The sequence below is a fragment of the Trichechus manatus genome, unplaced genomic scaffold (assembly GCF_000243295.1).
Source record: "Trichechus manatus latirostris isolate Lorelei unplaced genomic scaffold, TriManLat1.0 scaffold00013, whole genome shotgun sequence".
In the NCBI taxonomy this organism is placed as follows: Eukaryota; Metazoa; Chordata; class Mammalia; order Sirenia; family Trichechidae; genus Trichechus; species Trichechus manatus.
This window is the reverse complement of record NW_004443949.1, coordinates 1,455,327-1,469,490: the sequence shown is the minus strand read 5'-3', so window position 1 is coordinate 1,469,490 and position 14,164 is coordinate 1,455,327. Positions and strand designations below refer to the sequence as shown.

Sequence of the window (14,164 nt, the reverse complement as noted above, 5' to 3'; positions counted from 1 at the left end):
CCACTCACTGTCACATGACATTGTTTTATTTTCAGCATTGCACGTATCCCCCATTAATGTGTTCATGTTTGTTTACTGTCCTCCTCTGTAAATCCCTCCAGGTTCCAGAATGTCAGCTTGCTGAGAGCAGGGACTCCGTCTTATTCATCATTATATCCCCAGATGTTAGCATTAGTAAATAACTGAATGCATGTCTGGAGTCCTGGTGGCACAATGATTAAGCGCTCGGCGGCTAGCCGAAAGGTCGGTGGTCTGAACCCACCTGGGGGCTCCATGGAAGAAAACACCTGGTGATCTGCTTTTGTAGGAAACCCTACGGGGCAGTTCTATTCTGTCATGTGGGGTCACTATGAGTCAGAATCTACTTGACAGCGCAGAAAAACATTAATCAATTCCACCAGTATCTGTATTTTTCCATTTTAACAGTAACTCAAATTCTAAGCCAAATCCAACTTGTTTTATCTATAACCCCACCTCTGGGTTACTCTGAAGGAAATCCTGGGTATTATAGATTTCATTTATAAGTGTTTCAGGACGTACCTCTAGAAGATAAGGACTTTCTTCTAACATGACCATAATACCATTATTCCACCCTTTAAATATGAAAATCAATTTCTTAATCTCAACAAATATCCAGTCATTGTTTATTTTTTTCCCCAATATTTCCAACATTGCCTCAGCAAATATGTTTGAATGAAGATCCAGAAAAGGCCCATATCTGACAACTGGCTGTTGTTATGTCTTAACTCTCTCCTAGTCTATAGGTTTCCCCCGTCTCTTTTTTCCCTTGTAATCCTTTTGCTAAAGGAACCAAACATAAGTCCCGCAGATTGGAGGTTACTGCTTGCATTCCTCTTGTGTCATGTAACAAGTTCTTCTAGTCACTGTACTGCGTCACTCTTTTTAATTTTTTTTTGCCGTTGTTCAGAATATACACAGGAGAATGTACACCAATTCAACAACTTCTACATGTACTATTCAGTGGCATGTATTACACACTTCACGTTGTGCAACCATTCTCACCTTTTTTCCAAACTGCTCCTCCCCAATTAACATAAACTCACTGCCCCCTACATTTCCTATCTTACGGGTTGCTGTTATCAGTTTGATCCCATATAGGTAGATCTTAAAGGAGCATAATACTCAAGGAAGACATTCTTTACTAGTTAAGCTACACTATTGTTTGGTTTTAAGAAGACTTCAGGGGATATTTTATTTAAAGACTATCTCAAGGCAATAGTTTCAGGGTTCATCCAGCCTCTATACCTCTAGAAAGTCTGGAGTCCATGAGCATTTGAAATTCTGTTCTGCATTTTCCCCCTTTTGATCAGGATTCTTCTATAGAATCTTTAATCAAAATGTTCAGTAATGGTAGCTGGGCACCATCCAGTTCTTCTGGTCTCATGGCAAAAGAGGCCACTGTTCACAAAGGAAATTAGCCACACATTCTGTATTCCATATCCTCCTCCTAATCCTGACTCTCCTTCTTTCTGTTGCTCCAGGAGAATAGAGACCAATTGTCGTGCCCTCAGAAGGCCACCTGCAAGCTTTTAAGACCCCAGGCACTATGCAATGAACTAGGAGGTAGAACAGAAGCACTAAACAGGATATTAGGCCAATTAACTGGGATGTACCATGAAACTATGCCCCTAAACCTCCAAACCAAGAAACCAAATCCCATGAGATGTTTGGTTATATATAACCAGGCTCAGCAGCTGCTCTTTTTGTTGTCATTGTTATAAATATATCTATCATACAACTTTTGCCAATTCAACTTTTTACAGGTGTAGAACTTATTGACAGCAATTTCATTAACTGGCTGTGCAATCCTACCCTTAATCAATGATTTTCCGATCAATGTAAACCAAACCTCAGTGCTCCATAGCAATAAGCCCCCCTTTTCCCCTCCCTCCTGTCCCTGGTAATCACTAATAAACTTTGGTCTCTATATATTTGCCTGTTCTTGTCTTTTTCTATAAGTGAGGTCATACAATATTTGCCCTTTTGTGATTGACTTATTTCACTCTTCATGATGTCTTCAAGCTCCATCCACGCTGTGTCATGTATCAAAATTTCATTTCTCTTACTGGCTGAGTAGTATTCCATTGTATATATGTACCACATTTTGTTTATCCATTCATCTGCTGATGGGCATTTAGGTTGTTTCCACCTATCGGCTATTGTGAACAATGTTGCAGTGAACACTAGTGTACATATGTCTGTTTGTATTGATGCATTCAAGTCCCTTGGGTATATTCCTAGGAGTGGAATTGCTGGGTCACATGATAGTTCTGTTTTTAGTTTTATGAGGAACTGCCACTCTTTTCCATAACAGTTGTACCATTTTGCATTCCCATCAGCAATGGGTAAGGGTTCCAATTTCCCCACATTTTCATCAACATCTGTTATTTTGTTTTGTTTTGTTTTTTATCTTAGCCATCCTAGTGGGAGTGAAATGGTAGCTCACTGTGGTTTTGATTTGCATCTCTCTCTGATGGCTGATGATGCTGAGCATCCTTTCATGTGTTTGGTGGTTGTAATGGTTAAGACTGTGTGTCAGCTTGGCTGGGCCACGATTCTCAGTGTTTTGGCAGTTGTATAATGTTGTGATCACTTCCCTGCTGAGATCTGATATGTGATCACCCCCATGATGGGATCTGCTGTGAGTAGCCAATCAGTTGAAAGGAAGTTTCCTTGGGCATGTGGCCTGCATGTGAATATAAGTGGATGTTCTGGCTTTTGCCTACTCTGGATCCTGCAGCTGGTTCCTGTTCTTCTGACCTCTAGTTCTTGGGACTTGAGCTAGCAGCTTACCTGCAGTCTTGCCTGCCAATCTTGAGATTCATCAATCTTCACAGCCTGTGAGCAAAAGCCCTGCTCTCCAACCTACTGCTCTTGGGTTCGCCAGCCCCCGCAGCTACATGAAACCAGAGAAGCCTTGCAGTCTTGCCTGCCGATCTTGGGATTCATCGATCTTCACAGCCTGTGACCAAGAGCCCTTCTTTCCAACCTGCCAATCTTGGGTTTGCAGGCCCCTGTGGCTCTGTGAATCAGGGGAAGCCTTTATCCTGATCCAAGGACTTGGGACGTTCCAGCCTTGATTTCTTTGATATAAATCTCTCTCTGCATATATATTTATATGCTTTACTGGTTTTGCTTCTCTAGAGAACCCAGCCTAAGACAGTGGTCACCTGAATGTCCTTTTTGGTGAAGTATCTATTCCAGTCCTTTGCCCGTTTTTTTGGATGAGTTGTCTCTTTGTTAAGTTGTCAAAGTTTTATCTATATTTTGGTTATTAGATTCTTATTGGATATACAGTTTCCAATGATATTCTCCCAGTTGGTAACTTGTCTTTTTACTTTTTTGGTAATGTCTTATGATGAACAAAAGTTTTCAATTTTTATGAGGTCCCATTTATTTAGTCTTTTGCTGTTCTGTATTGTCTTACTCTTAATCAGGCTCATTGTAACTGGACTTCAGGCTCTGGTATCCAGAAAACTACCAATTATGGCATATTTATTACCATTACATTTCAGAGAATCTTTAAAGTATATTTTCAGCATTCTCTGCTCTTAACTGCTGTGTCCACTGTACAGTCATTTGGGTGATTCCCTGTACTGACTCTGGCGTAACTGCAGGGTTTGGGCTCCACACAGCACAGGAGGAAGGAAAGGCTGAGAGAGTCATTCCTCCCTCACCCTACATGCCCACCCTGAGTCAGACGGAGGAAACACTAGTACACAATGTTCACACACGGTCAGAAGGTACTCTAACAATACTGTCTGCTCATACGCGTGGCTCTCCCAACCCTCCATCCCCTCAAGGCTACAAAAACAGGGACATGGGCTATCCAGACTTGACACTGTAACTCAGAGTCCAGAAATCACCCCCATATATCAAAACAAACACAATCTCTTCACAGGGCTGTCAAAGCTTGAATAAGATGAAAAAAATGGCATGGTAAGATGAAAAGGACGGAACATACCATCTCCATCAGAGGTGGGGGAGAGGAAGAAAGAAAGGGAGAAGGAAAGAAATTTGGCCTGCAAAGATAAAGATTCCTATCTGAGGGAGGAAGTTGTTAGGTGTCATTGTGGCGGTTCTGACTCATAGCAACCCTATGTACAACAGAACGAAACACTGCCCAGTCCTGTGCCATCCTCTTGACCATTGTTATGCTTAAGCCCATTGTTGCAACCACTGTGTCAATCCACTTTGTTGAGGGTCTTCCTCTTTTTTTGCCAACCCTCTACCAAGCTTGATGTCCTTCTCCAGGGACTGGTCCCTCCTGATAACATGTTCAAAGTATGCGAGATGAAGCCTCGTCATCCTCGCTTCTCAGAAGCTTCCTGGCTGTACTTCTTCCAAGACAGATTTGTTATGAGCCACACAGTCAAATGCTTTTGCACAGGCAACAAAACACAGGTAAACATCTTTCTGGTATTCTCTGCTTTCAGTCAGGACCCATCCGACATCAGCAATGATATCCCTGTTTCCATGTCCTCTTCTTAACCTAGCTTGAATTTCTGGCAGTTCCCTGTTGATATACTGCTGCAACTGCTTTAGAATGACCTTCAGCAAAATTTTACTTTTGTGTGATATTAATGACATTGCTCGATAATTTCTGCATTCGGCTGGATGGCCGTTCTTTGGAACAGGCATAGATATGGATGTCTTCCAGTAGGTTGGCCAGGTAGCTGTCTTACAAATTTCTTGGCATAGACAAGCGAGCACTTCCAGTGTAAAGGGAAATATAAACCAAAAATTCTTCAAAATCTCTTCATTCATACCGAAAAAAAAAAAAAAAAAAAACCCAAAGCTGTTGCCGTTGAGTCAATTCTGACTCATAGAGACCCTAGAGGATAGAGTAGAACTGACTCATACGGCTTCCAAGAAGCGCCTGGTGGATTCGAACTGCTGACCTTTTGGTCAGCACCAGGGTTTCCATTCACACCAAAGAACATAAGAATATGCACTCTATAAAAAGACAATGACTAAAGAAAAATAAATAAATAAAAACTAGGATAAGACGAAAAAATACAAAACCCAAAATAAGAACCAAACCATCATCACAGAACAAATAACCAAATGAGGGGGTAGAAAACCAAACAAGGAATAAAACTGACACTAGAAAACAGAACTACTCACTAAAGGAAGGACTAAGAGTGGAGATGAAAGGGGTAGAAATTAAAGCAATTAGAAAGAAACTGACAGAAATGAAGAACTGTTTACAAAGACAATCTAACAAAAAGATAATTTTAGATTCCCAGAAGCACAGAACCCCAAAATTAAACAAGCTATATTCAAAGATGTAATAGAATTGTCCTAAAATGAAGTTAAAGCCAAATCTGCAGATTAAAAGAGTTTACTGAGTTCGAGGAAAACACTGATTCAGAATGCTCAACACCAAGATATACCCTACTAAGCTACTGGACTTCAAGTAGGAAGAATTCTTCAGCTATGCAGGCAGAGAAAGAAAATCACTCACCAAACAACAACAACTGGGCCAGCCTCAAACTTCTCTACAGCAACGTTTACTGCCAGTCGACAAAGGAACCATGTTTACAAAGTTCAGAGGCAAAGTGTGACCTAAAGAATATTCTACCCAGCCAAAATGTCTTTCAAACTTGAAAGGTTGAGGGAATTCAGTAATCACCAGCCCTCTGGGGAGGAAAAACCAGTTTGACAATCCTATTAATTAAAAGATTAATCAAAATAAAAAACTCAGGAACAGAGACATTGAGGCAAAAGAGCTTTTGCACATAAATACAGAATCAATAAAAAAAAAAAAGAGAAATTAAGGTTGGATACGAGAATGTGAAAGTTACAAATGCAGAAAGTGTAACTCTCAAAACTGGGAGGGACAAGGGAGTTGCGAGACAGCTTCAAGGGCTAAATGCTTGAATGCAGGGACCGGCAAATATTTTCTGCAAAAGGCCAGACAATAAATATTTTCTGCAAAAGACCAGAGAGTATGTCAGCTTTGCCTAACATAACACATCCATCTCAAGTACTCAACTCCGCCACTGTAGCACAAAAGCAGCCTTAGACACTCCATAAACAAATAAGCATGGCTGTGTTCCAATAAAACTTTATTTAAAAAAAAAAAAGTAGCAGGCCAAATTTGGTTAGTGAGTCACAGTTTTCTGACTCCTTCTTTAAAGCAAGAATTTAATGGCTATGGTCTGTACTTGAGACACATAAATAAAATTTAAAATTTTAAAAACACATGGGTACCAACCTCAATTTTTTTTGAACATTTTATTGTGTTTTAGGTGAAAGTTTGCACAGCAAATTAGCTTGCCACTCAACAATTCATACATAAATTGTTCTGTGACATTGGTTGCTATCTCCGCAACGTGTCAGCACTCTCCCCATTTCCACCCTGCCCTCCCTGTTTCCATCCCTCCAGTTTCCCTGCCCCTCCTTGTCTTCTCATCTTTGCTTTTGGGCAAATGTTGCACATTTGGTCTCATACAGTTGATTGTTCTAAGGAGCACATTCCTCACAAGTGTTACTGTTTATTTTATAAGCCAATCTATTGTTTGGCTGAAAGTTAACCTCTGGGAATGGCTTCAGTTCTAGGTTAAAAGGGTGTCTTAAGGAGACAGTCTCTGGGGTTCCTGTAGTCTCTGTCAGTCCAGTAAGTCTGGTCTTTTTTATGAATTTCAATTTTTTTCTACGTTTTTCTCCCATTCTAACCAGGACCTTCTCTCCTGTTCCTGGTCAGAGCAGTCGGTAGTAGCCGGACACCATCTAGTTCTTCTGGTCTCAGGCTAGAGGAGGCTGTGGTTCCTACGGGCCATTAGTTCTGTGGACTAATTACTTCCTTGAATATCTGGTTTCCTTCACTTTCCGTTGCTCTAGATGGAAGAGATCAATAGTTATATCTTATGTGGCCATTCTCAAGCTTTTAAGATCCCAGACGCTACTCATCAAACTAGGATGTAGTACATTATCTTTATGAACTATGTCATGTCAATTGACCTAATGTCCCTTGAGACTATGGCCCTGAGTCTTCAAGCCCAGTAACTCAGTCCCACGAGGTGTCTGGATACGTCTAAGAAGTTTCTGTAACTGTGCCCCCATGTGCTCTATTATATAAATGAATATATATGCAGCACATACAAATGTGTATGTACAAATGCCCACAACTATATCTATATATGCACATGCATGTACTCCCCTACTGTGGCATCTACATATCTACCTATGTAACCACCCACAAAATGTTTGGTTGTTATTACTGTTGTCAGAGAATTGTACGTTATTGCATTTACTGTGTTGTTGTCAGGTGCCGTCAAGTCGATTCTGACTCATAGCAACCCCGTGTACAACAGAACGAAACACTGCCCAGGCCTGCACCATCCTCACAATCTTTGTTATTAATACTGTGGCACCACTGTGCCAATCCACCTCGTTGAGGGTCTTCCTCTTTTTCAATGACGCTCTACTTTACCACGCATGATAGCCTTCTCCAGTGACTGATCCCTTCTGATAGCATGTCCAAAATATGTGAGAAGTAGTCTTGCCATCCTTGCTTGTAAGGGGCGTTCTGGCTGTACTTCTTCAGAGACAGATTTGTTTGTTCTTTTGGCAGTCCATGGTATATTTCATATTCTTCACCAACACCAGAATTCAAAGGTGTCAATTCTTCTTTAGTCTTCCAGATTCATCGTCCAACTTTTGCATGCATATGAGGCGACTGAAAATACCATGGCTAGGGTCAGGCGCACCTTAGTCTTCAAAGTGACATCTTTGCTTTTCAACACTTTAAAGAGGTCTTTTGCAGCAGATCTGCCCAATACAATGCATCTTTTGATTTCTTGACTGCTACTTCCATGGCTGTTGATTGTGGATCCAAGTAAAACGAAATTCTTGACAACTTCAATCTTATCTCCGTTTATCACGATGTTGCTTATTGGTCCAGTTGTGAGGATTTTTGTTTTCTTTATGTTGAGATGTAATCCATACCGAAGGCTGTGGTCTTTGATCTTCATCAGTAAGTGTTTCACGTCCTCTTCACTTGCAGCAAGCAAGGTTGTGTCATCTTCCTTCAATCCTGATGCCCCATTTGTCTTCATATAGTCCAGCTTCTCAGATTACTTGCTCAGCATACAGATTGAACAGGTATGGTGAAAGGATACAACCCTCACGCACACCTTTCCTGACTTTACACCATGCAGTATCCCCTTGGTCTGTTCGAACAACTGCTTTTTGATTTATGTACAGGTTCCTCATGAGCACAGTTAAGTGTTCTGGAATTCCCATTATTCGCAATGTTATCCATAATTTGTCATGGTCCACATAGTCGACTGCCTTTGCATAGTCAATAAAACACAGGTAGACATCTTTCTGGTATTCCCTGCTTTCAGCCAGGATCCATCTGACATCAGCAATGATATCACTGGTTCCACATCCTCTTCTGAATCCAGCTTGAATTTCTGGCAGTTCTCTGTTGATATACTGCTGCAGCCGCTTTTGAATGATCTTCAGCAAAATTCTACTTGTGTATGACATTAATGATATTGTTGGATAATTTCTGCATTAAGTTGGATCATTTTTCTTGAGAAAAGGCATAAATACGGATCTCTTCAGTCGGTTGGCCAGGTAGCTGTCTTCCAAATTTCTTAGCACAGACAAATAAGCACTTCCAGTGCTGCATCCGTTTGTTGAAATATCTCAACTGGTATTCCATCAATTCCTGGAGCCTTGTTTTTCACCAACGCCTTCAGTGCAGCTTGGATTTCTTCCTTCAGTACCATGAGTTCCTGATCATATGCTACCTCCTGAAATGGTTGAAACGTCAACCAATTCTTTTTGGTATGTGACTCTGTTTTCCTTCCAGCTTCTTTTGATGCTTCCTGTGTCATTTAATACTTTCCCTGTAGAATCCCCCAACATTGCAACTCGAGGCTTGAATTTTTTCTTCAGTTCTTTTAGCTTGAGAAATGCCAAGCGTGTTCTTCCCTTTTGGTTTTCTATCTCCAGGTCTTTGCACGTGTCATTATAATACTTTGTCTTCTTGATCCACCCTTTGAAATCTTCTGTTCAGCTCTTTTACTTCATCATTTCTTCCTTTTGCTTTAGCTACTTGACATTTGAGAGCAAGTTTACTGTAGTTGTCCTTTATTCTTGCGTACCTCTCAGTGTCTTCACTTACCTTGGTCAGGCTGTGTTGACTTCCCCCATTTTGTGTACTGCCTTTCTCTTCACTAGAATTAACACGTCTACTACCTAGTAAGTGATTCTCCCTTCCTCCCTCTCCCATCCCTGGTAACCATCAAAGAATTCTGCTTTCTGTGTGACTTTTTATAAAAGTGGTAGCATACAATATTTATCTTTTTGTGACTGATTTATTTCACTCAGCATAACGTCCTTCAGATTCATCCGTTATAATATGTTCCGCAGATCCACCATTATTATTTATCATTGAGGACGATTCCACTGTATGTATATACCATATTTTGTTTGTCCATTCATCCATTCATGGACACAGAGGTTGTTTCCATCTTTTTGCTACTGTGAATAATGCTTCAATGAACACGGGTGTGCATATGCCTGTTCGTGTTACTGGTCTTTTTTCTCTAGGCTATATACCTAGGAATGGGATTGCTGGATCATACGGTATTTCTATTTCTAGCATTTTGAGGAAGCACCATACCGTTTTCCACAGTGGTTGTACCATTTTACAATCCCACCAGCAGTATATAAGAGTTCTAATCTTCCCACAACCTCACCGGCACTTGTTGTTTTGTTTTTTTGATCAGTGCCATTTTTTGCAGGTGTGAGATGCTATCTCATTGTAGTTTTGATTTGCATCTCTCTAATGGCTAATGATCACGGGCATCTCTTCTTGTGTTTGTTAGCCACCTGAATGTCTTCTTTAGTGAAGTGTCTGTTCCTCACATGTTTTAAATAATCTTTATTTCTCTTTTTAAATATTAGAGAGATCTTTTAGGAAATAACACCCTTTAGAGTAAAGAAACATATATTTTACCACATTTTCAGTTTTGTTTCAGTTTCTTTTCTTCTATTAAGTTCAAGTGAAATTAAACTTCCTAGTAAATACAAGCAAAATTAAAATTAAGTAAAACAATTTTTTAAGAATGCTATCCATGTTGTGATCCCAGTTTTATTAAAGTACTCTGCTCTATCCATCTATTCACTTTTTGACTTATATGTATGCATTAAAAATTATCTGGAATGCTGTTCATGTATTATTAACAATAGTAATATCTGGAGTGTCTGACTTAAAACTTCTTTTTAAATTAATCTTTCTATTGTTGCCTGTCTTTAGAATGAAAATTTATCATTTTTCAAAAAGCGATACAGTGATTTTTTTTTTTTTTAATTACAAACAGAAGGCCTGGAAACAAATATCCTATGATGTTAATTCAGAAAAAGGAGGCCTGGGGCGCAGTGGCTACATGTTCAGCTGCTAACCAAAAGGTCAGCAGTTAAAACCCACTAGCCACTCTGCAGGAGAAAGATGTGGCAGTCTGCTTCCATAAAGATTACAGGCTTGGAAACCTTATGGGGCAGTTCTAGTCTGTCCTACAGGGTTGCTATGAGTCAGAATCGACTTGACAGCAATGGATTTGGGTTTTTTGGTTAAGTAAGGATGGCAGACATATAGATGATTCTAACTTTATTCTTTTTTTTCTTGGCTGTATTTTTTTTATAATGTCTGAAAATGGGAAAAAATACTTATTTTAACTATCTGAATAATAGATGAGTGTATACAGTCAGAAGCTCGGGGTAGGAGCTCAGGGGTTCCCATCCAAAAAAGAAAAGACAGACAATTTGATACATCAAAATATAAAACTTCTGTATGACAAGAGATACCAAAAATAAACCTAAGAGACAGAGTAAAGGTGCCACAACACTTGTAACCAACAAAAGATTAGAATCCTGAACATTAAAGAACTCCTGCAAGTCAATCAAAAGATAGACCGCCCTGCAGAACAGACAAAGCATCTGAAGGGCCAGTTCTCAAACTGCACTCCAATTAACCTGTAAGCACATGCCAAGATGCTCAGTCTCACTGGTAATCAGAGAAACACAAACTAAAACAACAATGATATCCATACAAATAACAAAAATGTAAACGTGCTAATACCAAGTGTTGGCAAGGATGTAGATAAAAAAGTATTTATACCCAGTGCAGGTGGGAGTACAACTATTCTGGAAAGCAATTTGGCATTGCTCCTAGTAAGTGCTACAACCAAGCTATCCTTCTCCTATATTTATTCTCTAAAGAAATTCGTACATATGTATGGGTATGGTCATTGCACATTGCTCGTAACAGGAAAAAAAAAATCCTTCAGCAAATTAAATTATTTATTAAGACGAGAGGAGAAATATAGTTAAGAAAACGGGCTCAGCCAGGAAGAAGATGGTGGCCAGCTGCCATGACCGACGGATCTGACAGGGACCACAATAGAGGGTCCCGGACAGAGCAGGAGAAAAATGTAAAACAAAACTTAAATTCACAAAAAATAACCAGACTTACTGGTCTGACAGAGACTGGAGGAACCCTGGAGACCATGGCCTCCAGACACTCTGCTAACTCAGAACTGAAGCCACTCCGAAGTCCACTTTTCAGCCAAAGATTAGACAGGCCTACAAAACTCAACATGGGGCCCTGGTGGTGCAGTGATTAAGAGCTCAGCTGCTAACCAAAAGGTCAGCAGTTTAAACTCACCAGCCCCTCCTTGGAAACCCTATGCGGCAGTTCTACTTTGTTCTACAGGGTCTCTGAGTTGGAATCTACTGGGCGGCATGGTTTTTTGTTTGTTTATAAAACAAACAATAACACAGGTGAGGAATGTGCTTATTAGTTCAATCAAGTATAAGAGACCAAACAGGCAACATCAGCCCAAAAGCAAAGATGAGAAGGCAGGAAGGGACAGGAGAACTGGACAAACGGACATGGGGAACCCGGGGAGTAAAGGGAAAGGGGGAGAGTGCTGATACATTGCAGAGATTGCAACTAACGTCACAAAACAATTTGTCTATAAAATTTTGAATGGGAAACTAATTTGTATTGCAAACTTCCACTTGAAACACAATAAAATAAAATAAAGTGGCTCAGATGTGGATTCCATAATTGTGACCTTGAATAATTTACATAACCTCTGTGCCTCATTTTTCTCATATGTAAGTGAATCACAGAATCTATCTTAAAAGCTTATTTTGAGGACTATAGGAGCTAATATACTTCAAGTACTCAGAACAATACGGATGTTAGTTAATATTACTAGTACAATGGAATATTATATGGCACTGTACCTATCAAAATACATATCTCAAAAATACACTGTTAGGTGAAAAAAAGAATATTGCCCAAAACCATGATACTCAGGTAAAGTTTTTGAACTTAAAAAAAACAATTGTTTAGTAAACATATATATGTAATAATAGAAAACATATAAAAATATACAGAGGAAGGATACCTACAAAGTATAAAGTAGAGGTTTCCTCTAGCAATGGAAGGAGGGAAATTTTATTTCTTAAAATGTTTTAAATCTTCCCCCCAAATGCCGCTGTTCTTGTTCTATTCTTTTGAATTTAAACTTCTAGCCTCCTAACTGTGAGAAAATAAATTTGCGTTTGTTAAAGCCACCTACTTACGGTATTTCTGTTATAGCAGCAGTAGATAACTGAGACAATGTATATGCACTTTTTTTATGTTTATAACACATGGATTGCCATGAGTCAAAACCAACTCGATGGCAACTAACAACAACATAATAGTCATTATTTTTATTTTTAAAATCCTCCACATGAGTGTTCAATATATAATTCTTTTATCTTTAAAATTTTTCATAATAAAATGTTGAGCAGAAAGACTGTACACATTGCCATTAATTACATTTAAGCCACGAACATACAACAACAACAACCAAAAGACATCAAGAGGCAGGTTCCTTTATTTGCATCTACTATCAGCGACCCTCGACGAGATGGACTGACACAGGAGCTGCAACGACGGGCTCCAGCACAGCAACCATTGTGAAGACGGCGCAGGACCGGACAGTGCTTTGCTCTGTTGTACACAGGGTCACTATGAGTCAGAACCGACTCGAAGGCACCTAACAACAACAACATCAGCTACCTGATTCTTGTTACTTCTTGAGGAAAGGGAAATGGAGACAAAGAAAAGTGGTATGAGAATGAGAGCAACGACCAGATTTCTGAGAGGTAAAAGTGATAAGATAGTGGGACCCAAGGGTCTAGTTTGGAATGAAGAGTCCAGAATTTGTGTTTGCTGTTTAGGAAAAAAAGAAAGAAAAACTAAGATGGTGGCATCATGACTGTTCACGTTTAGTAATAAGTCAGTTTTGGCATCTATGTTACACCACAGAACGTTTTCCCTCCCTAGGTTTTAGCTAAAACAATAAAAGCTAGCTAAGCACTGTTCTAAACACTTTACGTGCATTAACTCATTTAACATCCACTAACAACTGTTATAAGGTAGGTATGATTTTCATTCCCATTTGACAGATTAGAAACCGAGGCACAGAGAGGTTGAGTTAACTCGCCAGGGTCTCATGGTTGAGAAAGAAGTAGAGATGGAATCTGAGCCCAGTTAGAGTCTAGAACCCTTTCTCATAACCAAACCCTTCCTAGGCAGAAGCATATGCGCCAACTGCGCAGCCCAGCCCAGCCCAGCAGAGCATTCACACACTTCTAGGTTCTTGTTAGTAACTACCAGTTAGGTCAGAACAAACTGGGCCACAGTGTAGAATACATCCCTGTTATGGATTGAATTGTGTCTCCCAAAAATATGTGTCAACTTGGCGAGGCCACGATTCCCAGTATTGCGTGGTTGTCCTTCATTTTCTGATCTGGATGCTTTTGAGACCTCTCAGAGACAATGGCCGAGGATAGTGGATAAAGAAACCAACATTTTCTTTGTGCCTAATAGGAGATGACCCTGGGCTAAGTGCTTTACGTCGTTATCTTATGTCATTTCCATGGCAACCACTTTACCCAAGAAATCACAGCTCAGAAACATTAGGCCACCATATTATCAGTTATGTAATTAACCTTTGCCCCTCTGATGGCAAAATACACCCTTTTCCTACTCCTCGATCCTCATCTCCAACTCCAAGGGGCTAAATAACTGGAACCAGGACCATGAATTCACTGAGAGACT

The 14,164-nt window shown here is 39.9% G+C and overlaps 1 protein-coding gene across 5 annotated transcripts in view; it reads right to left on the bottom strand.

Moving 5' to 3' along the window:
* The window catches only part of DZIP1 (DAZ interacting zinc finger protein 1), a 75,098-nt gene that overhangs the window by 57,905 nt on the left and 3,029 nt on the right, over positions 1–14,164 (bottom strand). The gene's annotated exons all lie outside the window — the stretch shown is intronic.